The sequence below is a fragment of the Tursiops truncatus genome, chromosome 13 (assembly GCF_011762595.2).
Source record: "Tursiops truncatus isolate mTurTru1 chromosome 13, mTurTru1.mat.Y, whole genome shotgun sequence".
In the NCBI taxonomy this organism is placed as follows: Eukaryota; Metazoa; Chordata; class Mammalia; order Artiodactyla; family Delphinidae; genus Tursiops; species Tursiops truncatus.
The window spans coordinates 16,144,776-16,165,211 of NC_047046.1; the positions used below are offsets into that span (position 1 = coordinate 16,144,776).

A 20,436-nucleotide genomic window follows, 5' to 3' on the forward strand; every position below is an offset into this window, starting at 1 on the left:
TTTCTGTTCTCAATAGCAGAAAGACGCATACTTTTGTTTCATCCAAAACTGAGAGTATATCATTAAGTATGAGTTAAAAAGCAGGGAGGCCAGCAAACATCCCTTATTTTCCCTCATTTAAAATATTTTAATGATTGTATCATAAAACATTTCCTAGTGATTCTGATCTGTATGAACATCAGTAACTGGCAGGAGAGGAGGAAAGCTTTATCAAACTCCCCAGTTTAACGCATAACCAATTTCTGGTCCAGGGTAAAGTCTAAGGAAAGGTCAATAAAATTGGCAAACATTATTTCTAAGCAACGTTTTCACATGATAGCAAAAAAAAAAAAAAAAAAGTTCATGGTAGGGAATTCCCTAGCGGTCCAGTGGTTGGGACTCTGTGCTTCCACTGCAGGGGGCATGGGTTCAATCCCTGGTCAGAGAACTAGGATCCTGCATGCCATGTGACATGGAAAAAAAAAAAAAAAAAAAAAGTTCACGGTAGGTGCTCAAAAATTTTTTTGAATTAGTATCTAGTTTGAGTTAGATCTTTTTTTTTTTTTTGTGGTACGCGGGCCTCTCACTGTTGTGGCCTCTCCCGTTGCGGAGCACAGACTCCGGACGCGCAGGCTCAGCGGCCATGGCTCACGGGCCCAGCCGCTAAGCAGCATGTGGGATCTTCCCGGACCGGGGCACGAGCCCCTGTCCCCTGCATCAGCAGGCGGACTCTCAACCACTGCGCCACCAGGGAAGCCCGAGTTAGATCTTTTGACTAGACCAACACTGTCCAATAGAAATATAATGTGAGTCACATGCATAATTTTTTTCCCCACACGCAAAATTTTACATTTTCTAGTACCCACAATGAAAAGAATAAAAAGAAACCGTTGAAATTAATTTTAGTAATACATTTCATTAAACTTAGTTTTCCAAAATAGTATCATTTCAACATGTAATCAACATTTTTTAAAAAAGAGGGCTTCCCTGGTGGTGCAGTGGTTAAGAATCCGCCTGCCAATGCAGGGGACACGGGTTCGATCTCTGGTCTGGGAGGATCCCACATGCTGCAGAGCAACTGGGCCTGTGTGCCACAGCTGCTGAGCCTGCGCTCTGGAGCCCGCGATCCATAGCTGCTGGGCCCGCATGCCACAACTACTGAGGCCCTGGCACCCAGAGCCCGTGCTCCACAATAAAGATAAAACACCGCAATGAGAAGCCCGTACACTGCAATGAAGAGTAGCCCCCGCTCACCACAACTAGAGAAAGCCCACGCGCAGCAACAAAGACCCAACGCAGCCAATAAATAAATAAATAAATAAATTTAAAAAAAGATAAATTAGATCTTTTACATTCTTTCTTATTTTATACTTACAGCTTATCTCAATTGAGATGATAAATTTGTTGTCCGTGCCGTGCGGCTTGCGGCATCTTGGTTCCCCAACCAAGGATTGAACTTGGGTCCCGGCAGTGAAAGTGCCAAGTCCTAACCACTGGACTACCAGGGAACTCCCGAGATGATAAATTTGATTGGAAATTATTGCTTTGTATTTAGATTTCAAAAATTTAGACTTGAAAAAGTAGATTCACGACCTTTTTTTCCCCCCTTAGATTCCATATATATGTGTTAGCATACGGTATTTGTTTTTCTCTTTCTGACTTACTTCACTCTGTATGACAGACTCTAGGTCCATCCACCTCACTACAAATAACTCAATTTCATTTCTTTTTATGGCTGTGTAATATTCCATTGTATATATGTGCCACATCTTCTTTATCCATTCATCCGATGATGAACACTTAGGTTGCTTCCATCTCCTGGCTATTGTAAATAGAGCTGCAATGAACATATTGGTACATGACTCTTTTTGAATTATGGTTTTCTCAGGGTATATGCCCAGTAGTGGGATTGCTGGGTCGTATGGTAGTTCTATTTGTAGTTTTTTAAGGAATCTCCATACTGTTTTCCATAGTGGCTGTATCAATTTACATTCCCACCAGCAGTGCAAGAGTGTTCCCTTTTCTCCACACCCTCTCCAGCATTTATTGTTTCTAGATTTTTTGATGATGGCCATTCTGACCGGTGTGAGATGACATCTCATTGTAGTTTTGATTTGCATTTCTCTAATGATTAATGATGTTGAGCATTCTTTCATGTGTTTGTTGGTAACCTGTATATCTTCTTTGGAGAAATGTCTGTTTAGGTCTTCTGCCCATTTTTGGATTGGGTTGTTTGTTTTTTTGTTATTGAGCTGCATGAGCTGCTTGTAAATTTTGGAGATTAATCCTTTGTCAGTTGCTTCATTTGCAAATATTTTCTCCCATTCTGAGGGTTGTCTTTTGGACTTGTTTATGGTTTCCTTTGCTGTGCAGAAGCTTTTAAGTTTCATTAGGTCCCATTTGTTTATTTTTGTTTTTATTTCCATTTCCCTAGGAGGTGGGTCAAAAAGGATCTTGCTGGGATTTATGTCATAGAGTGTTCTGCCTATATTTTCCTCTAAGAGTTTGATAGTTTCTGGCCTTACATTTAGATCTTTAATCCATTTTGAGCTTATTTTTGTGTATGGTGTTAGGGAGTGTTCTAATCTCATACTTTTACATGTACCTGTCCAGTTTTCCCAGCACCACTTATTGAAGAGGCTGTCTTTTCTCCACTGTATATTCTTGCCTCCTTTATCAAAGATAAGGTGACCATACGCGCGTGGGTTTATCTCTGGGCTTTCTATCCTGTTCCATTGATCTATATTTCTGTTTTTGTGCTGGTACCATACTGTCTTGATTACTGTAGCTTTGTAGTATAGTCTGAAGTCAGGGAGCCTGATTCCTCCAGCTCCATTTATCGTTCTCAAGATTGCTTTGGCTATTCAGGGTCTTTTGTGTTTCCATACAAATTGTGAAATTTTTTGTTCTACTTCTGTGAAAAATGCCAAAAAAAAAAATGTCATGAAGAACCTAGGGGTACGATGGGAATAAAGACACAGACCTACTAGAGAATGGATTTGAGGATATGGCGGGGGGGGGAAGGGTAAACTGGGACAAAGTGAGAGAGTGGCATGGACATATATACACTACCAAACGTAAAATAGATAGCTAGTGGGGAGTAGCCGCATGGCACAGGGAGATCAGCTCGGTGCTTTGTGACCACCTAGAGGGGTGGGATAGGGAGGGTGGGAGGGAGGGAGACGCAAGAGGGAAGAGATATGGGAACACATGTATATATATAACTGATTCACTTTGTTATAAAGCAGAAACTAACACACCATTGTAAAGCAATTATACTCCAATAAAGATGTTAAAAAAAAAAAAAGTAGATTCACATACCCAAGGAATTCCAAAAATACTTAAAAGTTTTTCCAGTAATGGAATCAAGTTTATCAGTTTTAAAATTTAACATGGAAATTAATAGCATTATGCTAAGTAAAAGAAGCCAGACACAGAAGGTCACATATTTTATGATTCTGTTTATATGAAATGTCCACAATAGGTAAATCCATAGAGACAGAACATAGATTGGTGGTTGCCAGGGGCTGGGGGAAGAGGAGTGAGGAGTAATTGCTTAATGAGTACGGGGTCTTTTCTGGGGTGATAAAAATGTTCTGGAACTGAGTAGAGGTGGTGGTTGCACAGCATTGTGAATGTACCAAATGCCATGGAATTGTTCATTTTAAAATGTTTAATTTTATGTTGTGTGAATTTCACCTTGATTTTAAAAATTGAAGCTAATAAAATTTAATTAAAATTATAACTTCAGTTCCTCCATCACACTAGCCTCAATCCAAGTGCTCAACAGCACTAGACTGACATTGCACAGCACGGGACCAAGCTACTCTTATGCCGAGGCCAGGGCTTTTAAAATCATTTATTTCCGTTTTTACAGGACACAGCTTCCCAGCACTTACTGAAAGCTTTCAAGGTGAAGTGTCCCAGTTTATTTAAGCACCACCTGGCAGCCACTGAAGTGTCACGTTTCTATTTCACAAGAGTTAGCCATGAATCTGATTGCTACTGTTCCACATGATCAGCACGTTTTGGGTGACAGATTGTTAAGTCCGTCACACTTTTGAGCATGTTGTGATCCTTTCATAGTTTTTCTGAAGGGTGCCCGGCATCCAGAAACTTGTGGTCTGTGCTTCAAGAACATTATAAGTCATTATAATGTTTTCCAACAGCCATCCCCTCCAGGGAGCTGGAGGGGAGCAGAGAAGGAAGATCACAGAGAGCAGGCACTGTGCTGGTCGCGACACACATGAAAAGAGCAGCTTAAATGATTAGGAGCGTAAAACCTTAAGAAACCCCAAGGATGATTCATAGGGCTCTGAAGGATCTGATGAGCTCACATGGCCCATCCCAAATGAATACAAGTAATTTGCTCTTTTCTTTCAACTCCCCCAGAGATAACACTCAACAACCCCTCTTGTTTTTCTCATTGCACTGAATCATACCTCTCAGGTATCAAGAAGTGTTCCTCTAAGACTTTCTTATCAAAACTTCTCCTATTAGTTTATCTTTTAAACCTCCCAGCTAAGCCTGAATATCAGGACCCTTTACCTGGAAGTATCTCCTTAGCATTTTCTCATTTCTGATGCTTCTATATCCCAATATGATTCTTCAGTTTGTAGGCTGCCTGGACTGTTTATCCTCTCTCTGTTTTTCTTGCTCCCCACTGCCTTTTTTTCCCCCCTCTTTATTAGATTGGAGAGAAAAGTAAATAAAGTTTCCACTGGTCAGTTTTTTCTTGGCCAGTCTAATAGTGGAAATGTATTCAAATTCTACCTTTCTAATACTGGAGTGATAGCTGTCACCATAAATCTATACCTCTTATTTATTGATAACACAGACGGTGGATAGTTTCTTTAAACAGCAATGACAACAACAATAAAATATAAACCATGGTGGCATATTCAGTCCTGTTGCTGACAAAAGTGATGTCTTTTATAGATGCCTCAGGAGAAATGACAAATATTCCCCAAAGAGTGTCCGTCTTTTATACCTCTTTCAAGGTTAAATTTGGCTGTGTGCAATGTCTTGCTTGCAAAATTTTGATTGCAATTAACAGAAGTGTCCTATAGTTAGTGTAAACCAAAAAAAAAAAAAAAAAAAAAAACCGAATGAGAGAAGAAGAAGTTAATGAAAGGATGCTAGAGGTATTTTGTGGCATCAAAGGAAGGGTTGAACAATTAAAATTTATAAAAGGAAGAAACCAAGGGTGAGTTTTGAGAATTCAATAGCAACTAATGAACTTTTTCTCCAGAGCACTGCCATTAAAGAGCACACACTTTGTTCCAGGTCTCCTCCTATTTCCTTCCTTTCTATTTCCAATTTCAGATTCCTGGGAGAGAGCCCAGGGTGGGTCAGGTGCCCTTAAACAGACTTGGTGCAAGAGAGAGATGAAACTAGTGTTTAAGAGGGGTGACATTTGATTTGCTCAAATGAGATAAAACATGTAAGGCGAACTGTGTTTTCCAAAGATGGCCACAATCATAACTTCCATCCCACACACTCTTCTGCAGTGTGACCTTGTCACTCCCTCCTCATCAAGAGGTGTTCTAATCCCTCCCCTTGAACCTGGGTGCCTTAATGGCTCACTTGTAACCAATGCAAAAAGACAATATCAGTGACAAAAGTGACAATGCTCTTTGTGCCCCATTATTAGTGTTGACACAGAAAATATAGAACACACGGTTAGCTTTGAATTGAGGATACCTGACAAATAATTTTCAGATAAACAATGAATATGTCTAAATGGGACATACTTATACTAAAAATTGTTGTTTATCTGAAATTCAATGTTAACTGGGATTATTATGTGCTAATTCTGGCCATCTTATCCAGTACCTATTCTCCCTTTCTTCCTTTTAGTAATAGGAGTTTCAGCCCAGCTAGAGACTGTTTCCATGCCTCCCTGGCAGTAGGAGTGGTCATGTGACTAGTTCTTGTCAGTAGAACAAGTGGAAGTGAAGTGTGTCACTTCAGCAACTTGCCCACTCAATTCCTCCATTTCCCCCCTTCTCACAGGATCAAATGATGATGCAGTGCTGGAGAGCCAGATTGGACTGTGTAGATACAGACAGTACCCACCCCGGTATGGCAGAGCAACAACACAGAAGGAACCTGGGTCCCCATTCAGCTTCCAGGAGCAGAGCTGCCTCATCGCCTTGGACCAACTCCTACCTATGGGCAAGAATGTGAGAAAGGAGGAAATGTCTAACTTGATTAATCCCTGTATTTTGGGGTCTGTTTGTTATAGTAGCTTATTCATGGAAATAATAGAGCTGGGATCACTGCACTGGATCTGAAGGGCCTTACAGTTCCTGCCTACAATCTAGTCATTCAGAAACCCAACAAGATCCAGTTTCCACACATGCAGGGAAGCTGAATTGTATGCTTTTATCTGGATTCCCATGAGACCTGGCAGCCTTTTGAGATTTCTGCCTTGCTCATTTCCATTCATATGCTTGTAGTAATAGGAGACCATCTGGTTCTTGACACCAAAAGCTCCTAAAAAAATTCTCCCCTTTAATCCTGCACTTTTCATTTATATGTGTCCTTTCTGTCTTCCCTGCAAAATGTGGGCTCCATGAGGACCAGAATCATTATCTCCCTCCACTGCTATTTCCTAGCACCTAGTGTGGTACCCGATGCAAAGGAGGTGCTCAGTAGAGGATGGATGGATGGATGGATGGATGGATGGGTGGATGGATGAAAAACTAGACTGTAGCTTATAGGAAAGAAGGCTTTATGGAATTTCTCCCCTTAAGTTCTGAATTCCTTCTGTCTTGACATTCTCTGTGTCACTGTGACATTTGAATAGGCCACATTCCCTTTTTTATCTCCAATTGTAGAGGCTTGCCTCAACAGAAGTGTTAAGTCAGGGAAACACGCCTTTAGGGCCTTCCTTTTTAGTTTTTTCTACAATCTTACAACCTTCTTGATAAGCACCCAGAGGCCTGACACTATGGACCTTCCCCAATCGTAAACAAAGTTTCCTTTCCTTGGTTCTACTTACTTAGCCTGGTTCATCTAGAAAACAGAGACTGAGACAAAGCTTAATGTGCTGACACTTTATTTAGGAGGTAAAATCCTATGGAAGTGAGGATGTGGGAAAAAAAGAGAAAAGAGGTGAGAAAAGATGCAAAGCAACGTGATGCATTTCCATGCTGGCCACTGATCCCAATTATTCACAGCAGGAAGCTGACGCTTGTTTGCTTGGCAGACGGATTTTTCCAGAGGGGCCACAGAAGAAACCACAGCTAAGAGGGATCTGTGAAGGGGAGGAAGGAGAGGGAATGTATCTGCTCAGCTCTCTCCCATTTCCCACTTCCCAGTGGTCAAGACTCATTGCTTGGGAAACTAACTTCCCTACACTTCCTGGTTGTGTAACCTGGCACCTTGCAGCCACCCAGGCTGGAAAATTCCCATGCATGGCATTGCATCAAGCCCAGAAGTAGAAGGATAACTCAGTGTGGGTAGGAAGCTAATCAGGAAAGAAGAAAGAAGGTGGTAGTCGAGAAATCTGGAAAGGTTTATAAAGTGCAATTCCCCTGCATGACTCAGGTCCATTCATGCCCTTCCATAGGATAATATTGGGCCACCACTGTGTCTGTAAGAACCACATTGCCCTTACTCTTTCCCAAAGAGGAGAGAAACGAGTTCAGTCAGTTACAGAGTTTGTCTCAGGAAGGTGGCTGTCACAAACTCCAGGAAGGCTGAGACAAGAGGATTAGTGACACAAGTTACAGTCTGTGGTAGAAAGAATAATGCCCCATCCCCAAAAGATATCCATATCCTAATCCCTGGAACCTGTCAATATGTTATCTTACATGGCAAAATGCATATACGATAAAGTTAAGGACTTGGGTAAGGGGACTGTAGCCTGGATTATCGAGGTGGGCCCAATCTAATCACATGAATCCTTAAAATAAGAGAGTTTTCCCCAGCTGTGGTTAAAGAGAAACAGGACAACATAAGAAGGATCGTAATGCTACGTTACGTAATGCTACGTAATGCTACGTTACTGGCTTTGCAGTGGAGAAAGGGGGCCACTAGCCAAGGAATGTGGGCAGCCTCTCAAAGTTGGAAAAGGCAAGGAAACAGATTTTCTCCTAGAGCCTCAGAAAGGAAGACAGCCCTGATGACACTTGATGTTAGCTCAGTGAGACCCATCTTAGACTTCTGACTTAAACAACTGTAAGAAAATAAATTTATATTTTTCCAAGCCACAAAGTTTGTGGTAATTTGTTACAGCAGCAATAGGAAACTAATACACAGTCTCTACTGCTATAGCAAGTCCTAGGGCCATAATTCATTTATCATCTCCCTCCTCCACTACCCACCTGGATTTCCCTCATCTTCAGCTAGTATTTTTGTTGGTCAAGGTGACTTGCCTGATGGAATACCCAGACGTTCATCCCGAAGGGGTGCGAATGATTAGGTGCCCTTGTCGGGTCGCAGTTATTGTAACTGCCCACTAACAGTCATCCCAAGCATAGAAGTATCAAGTGATAACACTAGTGAACCCTCTGGGTTCCAGACATTCTCTATCCTGCCCCTGTTAAATACAGTTGAACCTTGAACTACGAGGGGGTGAATCCACATACAATTTATAGTTGGCTGTCTGCATCCATGGTCCCTCAGCAACCATGGATTCAACCAACCATAGACCAGATCAAGTAGTACTATAGGATTTACTATTGAAAAATATCCGAGTATGAGTGGATCCTTGCAGTTCAAACTCATGTTGTTCAAGGGCCAACTATAGCAGCAGCCCTAGTAATTCCCCCGGCAATCAGAACCGATTAACCCAGGTAGTGCAGTAACTCCCTTCTCTGTCTGTTGGTTCAGTGACACGAGGAGCCCAAAGTGACTAAGTGTTGTCACAGTGTGCAATTCAGTGGAACCCTCCCTGTGTCCCCCAGCCTAAATGCTCCTCCAAAAATTAGAAGCGCTTACCGTAGAGAGCCCAAGTTTACAGGGATGAGAAGCACAGAATCAGCAAGTGGATCATTGGGTATAATTGTGAGAAAGGCACCGTCTCCACCTCTGCCACCCCAGTCACTTTGTTCATGGGCCCATTGTGCAAGCTAGGAGGGCATTGAACAACAAGCCCCAATGAAGACAGAATTTCTTATTCTTTTTTGTATAACCAGCATAATAATGCTTTTTACATAGTAATAAATATTGTTTATTTATTCAACAAACATTTAGTGAGGACCTACAATGTGGTAGACAATGAAATAAGTTAAAAATACCTGCTAAAAGTATCGGTGCTTATGTTGTGTTGGATTATATGGAAGCAAACACCAAGGTGGAGTTTTTGAGGGGTGCAGGACATTTAAAGGTTGGGAAGAGGCAGAAGGCAAAGTGCAAATGCAAGCTTGACAGAGCCTTGGTCAACCCATGGCTTAGGCCGCTTGGGCTGCTAAAACACAATACCATAGACTGGGTGGCTTATAAACAGCAGGCATTTTTCTCACCATTCTGGAGGCTAGCAAGTCCAAGATCAAGGTGCTGGCAGATTCTGTGTCTGAGGAGAGCCCTAGGTCACACAGCTGTTTTCTTGCTATAGCCTCACATGGCAGAACGGGAGTTCTCTGGGGTCTCTTTTGTTAAGGGCACTAATCACCCCCAAACGTCCTACCTCCAAATACTATCACCTTGGGGATTAGGTTTCAACAGACAGGTTTTACGGGGACACAAACATTGGGTCAACCCAGCAGGAAACTCATAGGACAAAACAGCCATTCCTTTATATGTCCTCATCCTTTTAGCCCTGATGCAGGCTGCCTGGGAAGGACATGATCTCAGGTGAGGCTGACCCTGAAGAAGCTGACAGCTGGAGGCCATCTGCTGACCGCATTCCTCACAGCTGGGCAGAAAGCCCTTCCTTGAAGAGGGATCTATCTGAATGGGACATCTCTGTGCCTACCAGAGTCCACCTCTTGCTCTGCTTGGACCCCGCCTCCATGTACTCTCCTCCATGGACCGGCTCCTCCATGGCCCCATGGGTCTCTCTTCTTGAGGGAGAACTTGGAAGCGGGAATTAGTGGGCTGAGCCGCGGCCCCTGCTGCTGCAGTTGGTCCCCATTCTCTTCCTCCTCCACTACCCGGTCTGGATTCACCTTCGTCTCAGCTACCACCGCTGCTGGCTTTGGTGTCTTAGCTGGTGATGTGACTCAGACCCTTATCGCTGAGCTTAGCAGGCAGGAAGTTTGTTAGAGAAGGCTCTCAGCACGACACCTGTGGGACAAGTGAAGGAAGCAAGATGGGACAGAGAGAGAAGTTGTGACATAGTCACAGCGAGATTCCAGCTGACCCCTCAGGGAGCTCTGAAGCTGGGCTTACCCTTCAGAGCTGTCCCCATCTGGGGCCAAGAGGACTGGGCCTTTTCTGCCCCTGCCTTGACTTCTCATTGGATGCGAGCTGCCCTGGGGAAGTGGCTGTGACACTGGGTAGGATGGCTTTCTTCTGCCGAGGGCGATTCTCACACAAGGCTGACAGCTCAGGGCTGGTAACGGGGGTGTGTCAGCTGTGACAAGTGCCCTTCAGTCCCGAAGGGGGACGGCTGGTGCCAACCACAACAGCCCCATCTGTGTCCAGGACCCAACACTTGCCTCTCCCTGTCGCGGTCTCAAACTTGGCACCAGTCAGTGTTTCTCACTGACTCCTCTTTCCAGGTATTGTTATTGTCGTAAAATACACGTAACAGAAGATTTACCATCTTAACCATTTTTAAGTGCACAGTTCAGTATTGTTAAGTACATTCACGGCATTGTGCAACCAACCCCTGGAACGTTTTCATCTTGCAAGGCAAGCTCAATAGCCAGCCATTAAATAGCTCCTCATTCTTCCTTCTCCCCAGACCCTGGCAACCACCATCTGGCTTTCTGTCTCTAGAAATGTGACCATTTTAGGTACCTTATGTAAGTGTCTTTTTGAGACTGTCCTATTTCACTTAGCATAATGTCCTCAAGATTCAACCATGTTGAAGCACATATCAGAATTTCCTTCCTTGGTGAGGAATAATACTCCATTGGGTGTTTCTACCACCTTTGGTTTATCCATTCATCCGTCAGTAGATACTTGGGTTGCTTCCACTTTTTGGCTATTGTGAATAATGCTGCTGTGGACAGGATATACAGATATCTCTTCAAGACCCTGCTTTAAATTCTTCTGGATAAAAAGCCAGATCTAAGATGTTTTTGTCCAAGACGTTTTTAATCTTTCATCGGCTTAACTCCTTCTAGACCCAGACAGAGGTGAGGATGAACCACCTACCTTCTTGTTAAGGAGGCAATCCTATAAATCAGAACACTCTGGGAGAGTCAGCTCGATGGATATCAAACCTGGCTTATGATTAATTATGAGCCAATATATGCCATCCAATAGTTTCTGTTTTTTCCACCAAAGGGAAAGAAACCATCTGTAAAGGAAATTTCCCACATGCTGCTTGAACTGTTTCACCTTTTGTTATCGTAACCACCAAGGTTAGTTAATCACAAACAGGACTTTGAGAAACAGTCTCTATGATGAAAGAAAATAAGGCAGGCAGGGGCCCAGCTCATTACCATGCTGAAGCTGATGAGGGTGTCTTTGTGTTGATGAGGGGAAAGCAGGGGCTGACAAGGGAGAGGTAGACCCTGGGAGGGGAGGTTGGGTGGAGTTAAAAAAATTTTTGCCAAGAATCTAATAGTACATCATTTTGTTGGCCTGATTGTTTTAGGCTAAGCAATACCTGAGATTTCAAACAGCAAAATGAAAAGTGCATTCTTTATGAATTTTTAAAAACAACTCAGGCTTCTTGTCCAAGACCTATTTATTTGGACAAACACATACATTCAGAGTTTATTTCCTCTGTTTTCATTAAAGTTAAATCCAATCTGTATGACTCAAGCCAAAAGTTAAAAGCAGCATCAGATGTCTTTTGAGCTTTTCTTCACCCCAGGTAGCCAGCTGAAATAAGAAAGTGATCAAAGTAAACTTAAAAATCAGAACTCATTTTCTTAAGGAAATTCTCAACTCTGCAACTCACCCACACAGAGCAAGTGGATAATTGATACTGAATACAATAATGGCAAATTGTATGCATGCTTCCTAAAATAAGCAGAACTATACCACAGTGGTTGGCAAGGAGGCTTAAAATAAATAAATAAATAGATAGATAAATAAGTAAGTAAATAAAAATAACAGAACTCCTTACCACAAAAGACTCACTTTTAATCATCATTTGAAATAATACCAGATGACTATGCTTCACACCTCTAAGAATGTGTTCTGAAAAGAATAAACCCTAAAAGTTACGTTGTTAGGGTTCAATTTTTAGTGAGCTGCAGCATAACTAAAGTTGGTAAATTTATCCTCTTGGGATATTCCCATTTTTATGAGAGAAATTGCATGTGATACTGTATATTTTCTCAGTCTTGTACAATGATTCTATACCTTAAATGACTTCCCTGGTGTTCATTTCAAGGAGAAAAGGAAATTGGCAAAAAACAAAACAAAACAAAAATCCCCAGCACATCTCTGACTTTCTCCATAGTGCCCCCTTTAACTGGCCAAAACATGGACAAATCTAAAACCCCCTTTCCCTTGCTAGCTGACTGAGACAGCTGGCTCTGATCTGACACCCTGATCAAACAGTTTCTTCGCTTAATTTTTCCACTCTTTCTCCTCTGGCCTCTTCCTCTCTCTCCTATATTTGCACCCTCCCAAAAGGGAGTCCCACTTACTCAAAACTTCAAGGGAAAAACGAGTGGAAGGTAAATGAGGTAAGTGGCCCAAACCTGTGTGAACAATGGACTTTTCACTCTTCTCAAGGTGGCTTTGACATAGAAAGCTTTCCCATCCCTAGGAAATGGTCATGAATTCATTTCTTAAGAGTAACAGTTTGTGGTAATACCTAATTCACAATATCTATTACACAAGAATCTAATGAGCTTCCATAACCCAACTTATGTCCTGAAGATTTAATCTTAGCTTTAAAGTCAAAGTCGATTTGTATGAAAAGAAATTTTTATCATGGAAGTCGCAGCTGTCTTTGATAAAAATTGTATCCTTCACTTTTCATTGTCAAAACTTTGCACAGCTGACACAAACCATCCTGATCTGTTTGCAGACATTGCAAAGGCTAGTTACCATAATGACCTAAGTGTTAAATTAAGGGCAAGAACTTTCTGGAAATATTGTCACTACATGCTGACATATGTGACCAATATAGTGGGTGAGCTTAGGTCAATACACACTAACTTCTGTTTTCATGGTTAATTATAATAGAGATAAGGCATTTGTGTATCATTCATTCATATTTAGATGTTTACCATGGCCACATCCAAGCCATCCTAGCCCACCTCCCCAGTTTTTTAAAGGTGTCCAGCGAGTCTGTAAACTCAGTAAATGATCCCAGAGTCAGGCAACCAGCATTTTCTGAAAGTTTTCTTTGATGTTTAATTAAAACTCTCAGTGCAATTAGCGAACAATTGATCACCACTGTGATGGTTAATTTTAGCAGTCAACTTGACTGGGCTGAGATGCCCAGATAGCTGGTGAAACATTATTTCTGGGTGCGTCTGTTTCTGGAAGAGATTAGCATTTGAATCGGTAGACTGACAAAGAAGTTCACCCTCTCCAATCAGTTGAGGGCCTGAACAAAACAAAAAAACAGAGCAAAGCTCTATATGCTTTTTTTTTTTTGCTTGAGCTGGGACTTTCATCTTCTGCTGTTGGACAGTTTCTCTTCCAGTTCTCAGGCCTTTGAACTAGGAATTAGACTTACAACAGCAGCCCCCCAGTTCTTGAGCTTTTGGCCTTGGACTCAATCGCACCACCAGCTTTCCTGCTTCTCCAGAAGACATATGGGCAGATGGTGGGACTTCTCAGCCTCCATAATCATGTAAGCTAATTTCTATCATAAATCTCTCTCTCTCTCTCTCTCTCTCCATATATATATATAGATAGATAGATAGATAGATATAGATAGATATAGATATAGATAGATAGATAGATAGATATCTCCTATTGGTTCTGTTTTCCAGGAGAACTGAGACAACCAACCTTCAGTAAAATAACACAGGGTATGTTATTACCTGTCTCTGGTTAAATAATTCTCTTCATTCACATTTTCTTTGTAAGTTCTATTTACCAATTGTTTAACCATATTTTGTGATTCTCTGAACCATCTGCTAGTTTTGGCAACATATACTGACTCACAATTAGAAAGCAGCAAAGTGAATGGTGGCCAGTCCATCTCTTTGCTTTAGGTCCCCTGGACCAAGCCTAGTTTGCTCCAAAAGAAACAATGTCTGTCCTAGGCTCAGACCAGCTCCATTTCATTGTTACTCTTTTGCACCTGCCCCGGAACTACCTTATACTTACTATTCAGCAGCTTGCCCACACCTGGAAACCCCTAATTTAGCCCAAGAATTTCTCTAGTCTCACCCAAAGTCCTGCAAATCTCATAAAACCCCTTGAATTCACAACAAGAGCAAAAGTTCTCTTTCTGTAATGGCCCAGAATTCTTCCAAGGGACAGTAGAGAAAACTATAGACTTGAGAGGTGGCACCAAAAAAATAGGGTTTTTTTCCCTATTGGCCAATCTCAGTCAATTAAATTCTACAATTTGAGAGCATTCCTTTGGATGTTGGCAATAAATTGCCAGGAAGGTTAAAACATACCTGTGTGTAATCCATTGTCATTATCAGTCATGACTTCATTGGCATCAGTCAATTTCTCATACTGGCTACAGTGCCCAGTTCTTAGGAACTTGCAAGCTGGGTTATCTGAAGGCCAGAGCTTGGGGTACTTACTGCCTGTGGGGTGCTGGCTTTGTCTTGCCAGAGCACAAAATCCTGAGGGTGTGGGGTGCCTGGAAGCAGAGGGAGGGGCACTAAATGAAGAGGTAAGAATAGACAAGCAAGGTAAATCCCTCGCAACTTTGTGCTTTGAGAATAAGAGTTATGCAGATTCCAACAGAAAAGAAGCAAATGTGTTCCGTGAGGTCAGACTTTGTCTACCAACAAAGTTCATACGGTAATAATGCCTTGGAGAATTTCCCATCAATAACAAGATCAACATTTATATAGTGTTTATTATGTGCGAGGCACTGTTCTCAACGCTTTACATGTATTTATTTATTTAATCATCACAACAACTCCATAAGGTAAGCACTATTTTTTTTTAACTTTTTATTTTATATTGGAGTACAGCCTGTTACCAATGTGATAGTTTCAGGTGCACAGCAAAGTGACTCAGCCATACATATACGTGTATCCATTCTCCCCCAGACTCCCTTCCCATCCAGGCTGCTGCATAACATTGAGCAGAATTCCCTGTGCTATACAGTAGGTCCTTGTTGGTTATCTTTTTTATTTTTATTTTTAATTAAAAAAATTTTTCTTTTTTTTTTGCGGTACGTGGACCTCTCACTGTTGCGGCCTTTCCCGTTGCGGAGCACAGGCTCGGGGCCCAGCCGCTCCGTGGCATGTGGGATCTTCCCAGACCGGGGCACGAACCCGTGTCCCCTGCATCGGCAGGCGGACTCTCAACCACTGCGCCACCAGGGAAGCCCCTGGGTAAGCACTTTTTTTTTTTAATATGAGGGTTTTTTTTTAATTAATTTATTTAATTTATTTATTTTTGTCTGCGTTGGATCTTCGTTGCTGCACGCAGGCTTTCTCTAGTTGTGGCGAGCAGGGGCTACTCTTCATTGCTTTGTGAGGGCTTCTCATTGTGGTGGCTTCTTGTGTTGTGGAGCCCGGGCTCTAGGTGCATGGGCTTCAGTAGTTGTGACACGTGGGCTCGGTAGCTGTGGCTTGCAGGCTCCAGAGCGCAGGCTCAGTAGTTGTGGCACGCAGGCTCAGTAGTTGTGGCTTGCGGGCTCTAGAGCGCAGGCTCAGTAGTTGTGGCGTGTGGGCTTAATTGCTCCATGGCATGTGGGATCTTCCTGGACCAGGGCTCGAACCTGTGTCCCCTGCATTGGCAGGTAGATTCTTAACCACTGTGCCACCGTGGAAGCCCTAAGGTAAGCACTATTTTTAAACTCCATTTTCAGATAAGAAAACTGAGCTTCAGAGACATCTATGACCTGGCCCTGGTCTATTGTCTAAAAGGCTTTGAAATCTTTGATTTGCCAGCACATCAAGAGCAGGTCCACAGTTTAGAATAGGACTCATGTTAATTAAGATTACTATGTCCAGGGACTGACTGAAAAAAAATAGCTCTTCCATGGTGACTCATGGCTTATGTTTTTAAACCTGAGCTTTGCCTCCACAAAACCAATATATCAGCTCCTATATTTGTCCTCATGTAGTGCAATGGCTTGGCCTGTTAAATTTCTGTTTGAGACTCCCTATTATATGGTATCACTGTATCAGCTATACCATAGAGCTATGCAACACAAAACACAAAATTTCAAAGTAAAACCGCAAACAATATTGTCACTACTTGTCAATTAAAAGGACAGACTTCAATCAAGAAAATAAATACATTATTCATGGGTGATAAACAAAGCAATGTGATATTGGGTTAACAACAACTTTGACAGTCTTAACATACTTGCTTTTTAAAATCTGCAAGAAACAAATGTACCAGCTGAATGCAGTTGAACAAAATCATTATAGGATTAACAGTTTTCTGACCCACTTACTAAAAAAAGCTGAATCACTCAATTGAGACCCAGGGGAAATGCAGATTATACCTTTGCCATACTTGGTTTTTCTTCAATTAAATTACATTCTGTAACCAGTTTTTGAGTCCTTGCCATCTTCTTTTCTTTTAATTGGGTGATTTCATTTGCCTTCTTGAATATAAGCCTTTGCAAATTCTTGATTTTTGTAATTGCAAATGTATAATAGAACATGCATCCAGCTTTTTTCTATGCAGTTATTTTCCAAACCCATCAGGGAGGCCTGCTTCTCTCCCTAATCCTTTCCTTTATTAGATTGGGGGTGGATGGGTGGAGTGAGCTGTCAGGAAGAGAAGTCCAATGCTCTTTGCTTACAGATGGGAACTGAGGAAGATGGGGGAAACGGTCACTCCACCTGTAGTCACCCTGGCCCAGTAAAAGAGAGGCGCTTCCATTCCCGCAGGTATGGAGCCATTGTGAGCTGTTTCCTATCGCCAGGCCTTGACTAATGCTTTTCCAACTACAGAGAATAACCTTTCTCCTCCTGTCAAGTATTCTAGCCCTTCTCTTCCATCCAGTGTAGCTTCCTTTAAGGAGGTTTCTTCCAGATGAGGAAACTCTTTTCATTTTCAAGCCCATTGATATAATTCCTGACCAACATCTCATCAACAACTCACTCTTAGAATTGCTATGTTTATACTGATTATATGCTTGTCTTATTTCCCTGGGCAGGCCAAATGTCCTCAACCATAGCCAGACCCAAGGGCATGATTGTGTGATTCTCCCTCTTTTTTCTGGCTTTCTTGTTTCTGGCAATAGCACCATCATTCTGTTTCCCAGGTTAGAACCTCAGAGGCATCTCTGCATCCTTCTTTTTCCTCATTTCCACTCCCTAATCTCCAGTCAGTCTCCAAATCCTAGCAATTCTTTCTTTTCAGCCTCTCTGACATCTTTTCCCCATTTCCATCATCCCTTTCATCTAGACCCTTCCAGCAGCGTCATAACTGGCCTCCCCGATTCCCAACTCCCACCGTGAGCTCATCCTCAACACCAGTGCCCGATGATTCTCCTCCCTGAACTACAGCTGTATTCAGATCACTTCACGATTTTAAAATCTCCAATGGCCCCCATTGTCTTCAGCTCAGCATTCAAAGCTACATAGGTGGAAAGACCACAGGTTTTATAAGCAATCTGATCTCTGTTCTAATGCCAGCTCTGCCCTTCACTAGTTGCAGGATTTTGGGCAAGACCCTGACCCTCTCAGAACCTGTTTCCACATCCATAAAATGGGGGTAATAATACCCAAGTGGAAAGATTATTGTAAGTTTTAAGCTAGACAATGTAAGCCAATCCTTTGGCTACCCGTAGTTGGCACTCAATAAATGGCATCTTTCCTTCTTCTGGGAGCCAATGCCAACCTATCTTTACCTTTACAACTTTATTCTTCTTCCTTGGCTGTTCTCCAAACACAACTTCCTGCCCCAGGGTCTTTGGAGAAGCTGTTCTCTCTACTTGCCTTGCCTTCCATCTTTGCCCATATAATTCCCTATGTCCTTTAAGGGCCACAGTCATGAAGTGTTCCTTGATCAGTTTTGTCAAATATTGTCAGTGGCATGCCAAGGGGGGAGGTAAGGATGTGTTGCCACTGACATTGTTTAGAATTGCCAGCTCATAGTGATAATAGAAAGCACACAGACTTTTAGTTTTATGCTACTGTATCTAATAATATCTCCCTTCTCTGAATTCCAAAAAATGCAAAGCATCGTTTATAAGGTATTTAATATACTGTTTAATATAATTCAATACTGGTTATTATTATAGTTATTTCTATTCACGTTTTCTATCCATTATTAAACTGTAAACTTTTTGAGGGCAAGTACCATAACATATAAATCCTTGTTTCTCCTACATAACAGCTTCTATGCAATAAATGTTCTGGATAAATGAAGAGGTTAATATCAACCATACAGACCAAGTTAATATGTAACACATCTGGCATTCTGAGATCAAGGTGGCTTTTTTTGGCCGCACTGAGCGGTTTGTGGGATCTTAGTTCCCCAGCCAGGGATCAAACCCGTGCCCTTGGCTGTGAAAGTGTGGAGTTCTAACCACTGGACCGCCAGGGAATTCCCAAGGTGGCTTTTTTTAACGTCTTATTGTGTGAGCACTGACTCTGTGCTAGGCAATGTGCTAAGTGCTTTACATACATCATTCATTATACAAATGTATCAAGTTCCTACTCTATCCTAAGCACTGTGCTAGGCCTTAAGAAGATGTTAGTGAACAAAATTGTTTACTTACACAATGCCTGGTGGCCAGAGAGGTTAACTAACTTACCCAGGGTTATTCAGCTAGTAACTGGGGGAGCCTCACTTGGAAACTGGGTCTTACCCTAGCAACCATGTTCTTAACCACTATATTATATTTCCTCTGGTGTGAGCTATAGAGAAGCCATAGGAGGCTGGTGATTGCCCAGTTTGACCACACTCTCTTACACAAGCAATGATGGAATCATTCTCGAGGATAGGGATTTGTATTTTCCTAAATCCTAAAGGGCTTTTATAATGTGAATACCAAACCCATACCAACTTCTGATGGTTACTTAATTAATACTTACTGGCCAACTACCTTGATAACTATATAATCCAGTGGACTTCTTCATGACTTGGGAATTTCAAAATTCACCGTAAAAAATTAATCCCCAATAAAAGCTTGTTTCTCCCAGTGACTGTCATGTATCAATTAAATTACCAATATTAACTGGTGCATTATTCCACCTGTCTTCCCAGAACACTTAACTTGCCTACATATACACCTCAGACACAAACAAAACTACATTCTGCAAAACAGGCAATTAAACCTTGACTCTTCGGATAATGATGTTTCCTTTTATCACAGAAAGGCACCAAGAAGCCCATCTAGGCTTTTTACTAAGAGCAAGAAGGGTAGTAGTAGCAGTGATAACACAAACTGTGAAAAATAGATTAAAGGCATTTTGCCTATCCACCAGCAAAAGTTTTCAGTTGTCCTGGCAACTGGATGATATACTACTTCTACAATCAGTTTACTCTGAAAATGACAAAGAAAAATAAAGAGAAAATGGGGGGGAGGGGAATTCACTTAAGAAACAGTGTTATCATGAGCAGTATCAATAGGTATAATTAACTTAACAGCCAACAGATTAAATCAGAATGTGATGCAGAAAGAATAAGACATAACAAATATTTGGCAAATTCTTGAAATGAAATAAAACTAGGAAGTGTCTAGGGGCTTCCCTGGTGGCGCAGTTGTTGAGAGTCCGCCTGCCGATGCAGGGGACACGCGTTCGTGCCCCGGTCCGGGAAGATCCCACATGCCGCGGAGCGGCTGGGCCCGTGAGCCATGGCTGCTGAGCCTGCGCGTCCGGAGCCTATGCGCCGCAATGTGAGAGGCCACAACAGTGAGACGCCCGCGTACCGCAAAAAAAAAGCAAACAAACTAGGAAGTGTCTAAAAATACCTTCAGATGAATGATCTATGTACAAAACACATCAGTAGTGTGTTTAGGGCCAAGATCATTGAAAAGAAGTAGGAAAATGTGAGCACAGAAAATTAAATCACAAATCTTTCTATATTTGGGCATTGGAAGACCCGAAAATACCCAACTCTTGAGCATAAAGCAGTTGTTTTCTGATGAGTTTGAGCAGTGGAGACTGCCAAATCACTAGAAGAGAGAGTGAATGTAGGGAGCAATTTAGTCAATGTTGGGAGCGATTCAGCCCAAAACAGAAGGGTTTTGTTGTTGTTGTTGTTTATTTGTTTGTTTGCCTAAGTGGTATGGCTCTATTATGAGCTGGTTTCCAG

The 20,436-nt window shown here is 42.0% G+C and overlaps 1 protein-coding gene across 5 annotated transcripts in view; it reads left to right on the forward strand.

Moving 5' to 3' along the window:
* The window catches only part of LOC109552595 (small ribosomal subunit protein eS27-like), a 101,288-nt gene that overhangs the window by 74,712 nt on the left and 6,140 nt on the right, over window positions 1–20,436 (forward strand). For 4 of the 5 annotated variants that reach the window (XR_012325204.1, XR_002179456.3, XR_012325203.1 and 1 more), the window contains one exon: window positions 5,995–9,239. The gene's annotated coding sequence lies outside the window, so the exon portion shown is untranslated. Of the gene's footprint in view, window positions 1–5,994; window positions 9,240–13,702; window positions 15,543–20,436 lie in introns of those variants that run through there. The other variant, XM_073790185.1, reaches the window with a different exon arrangement.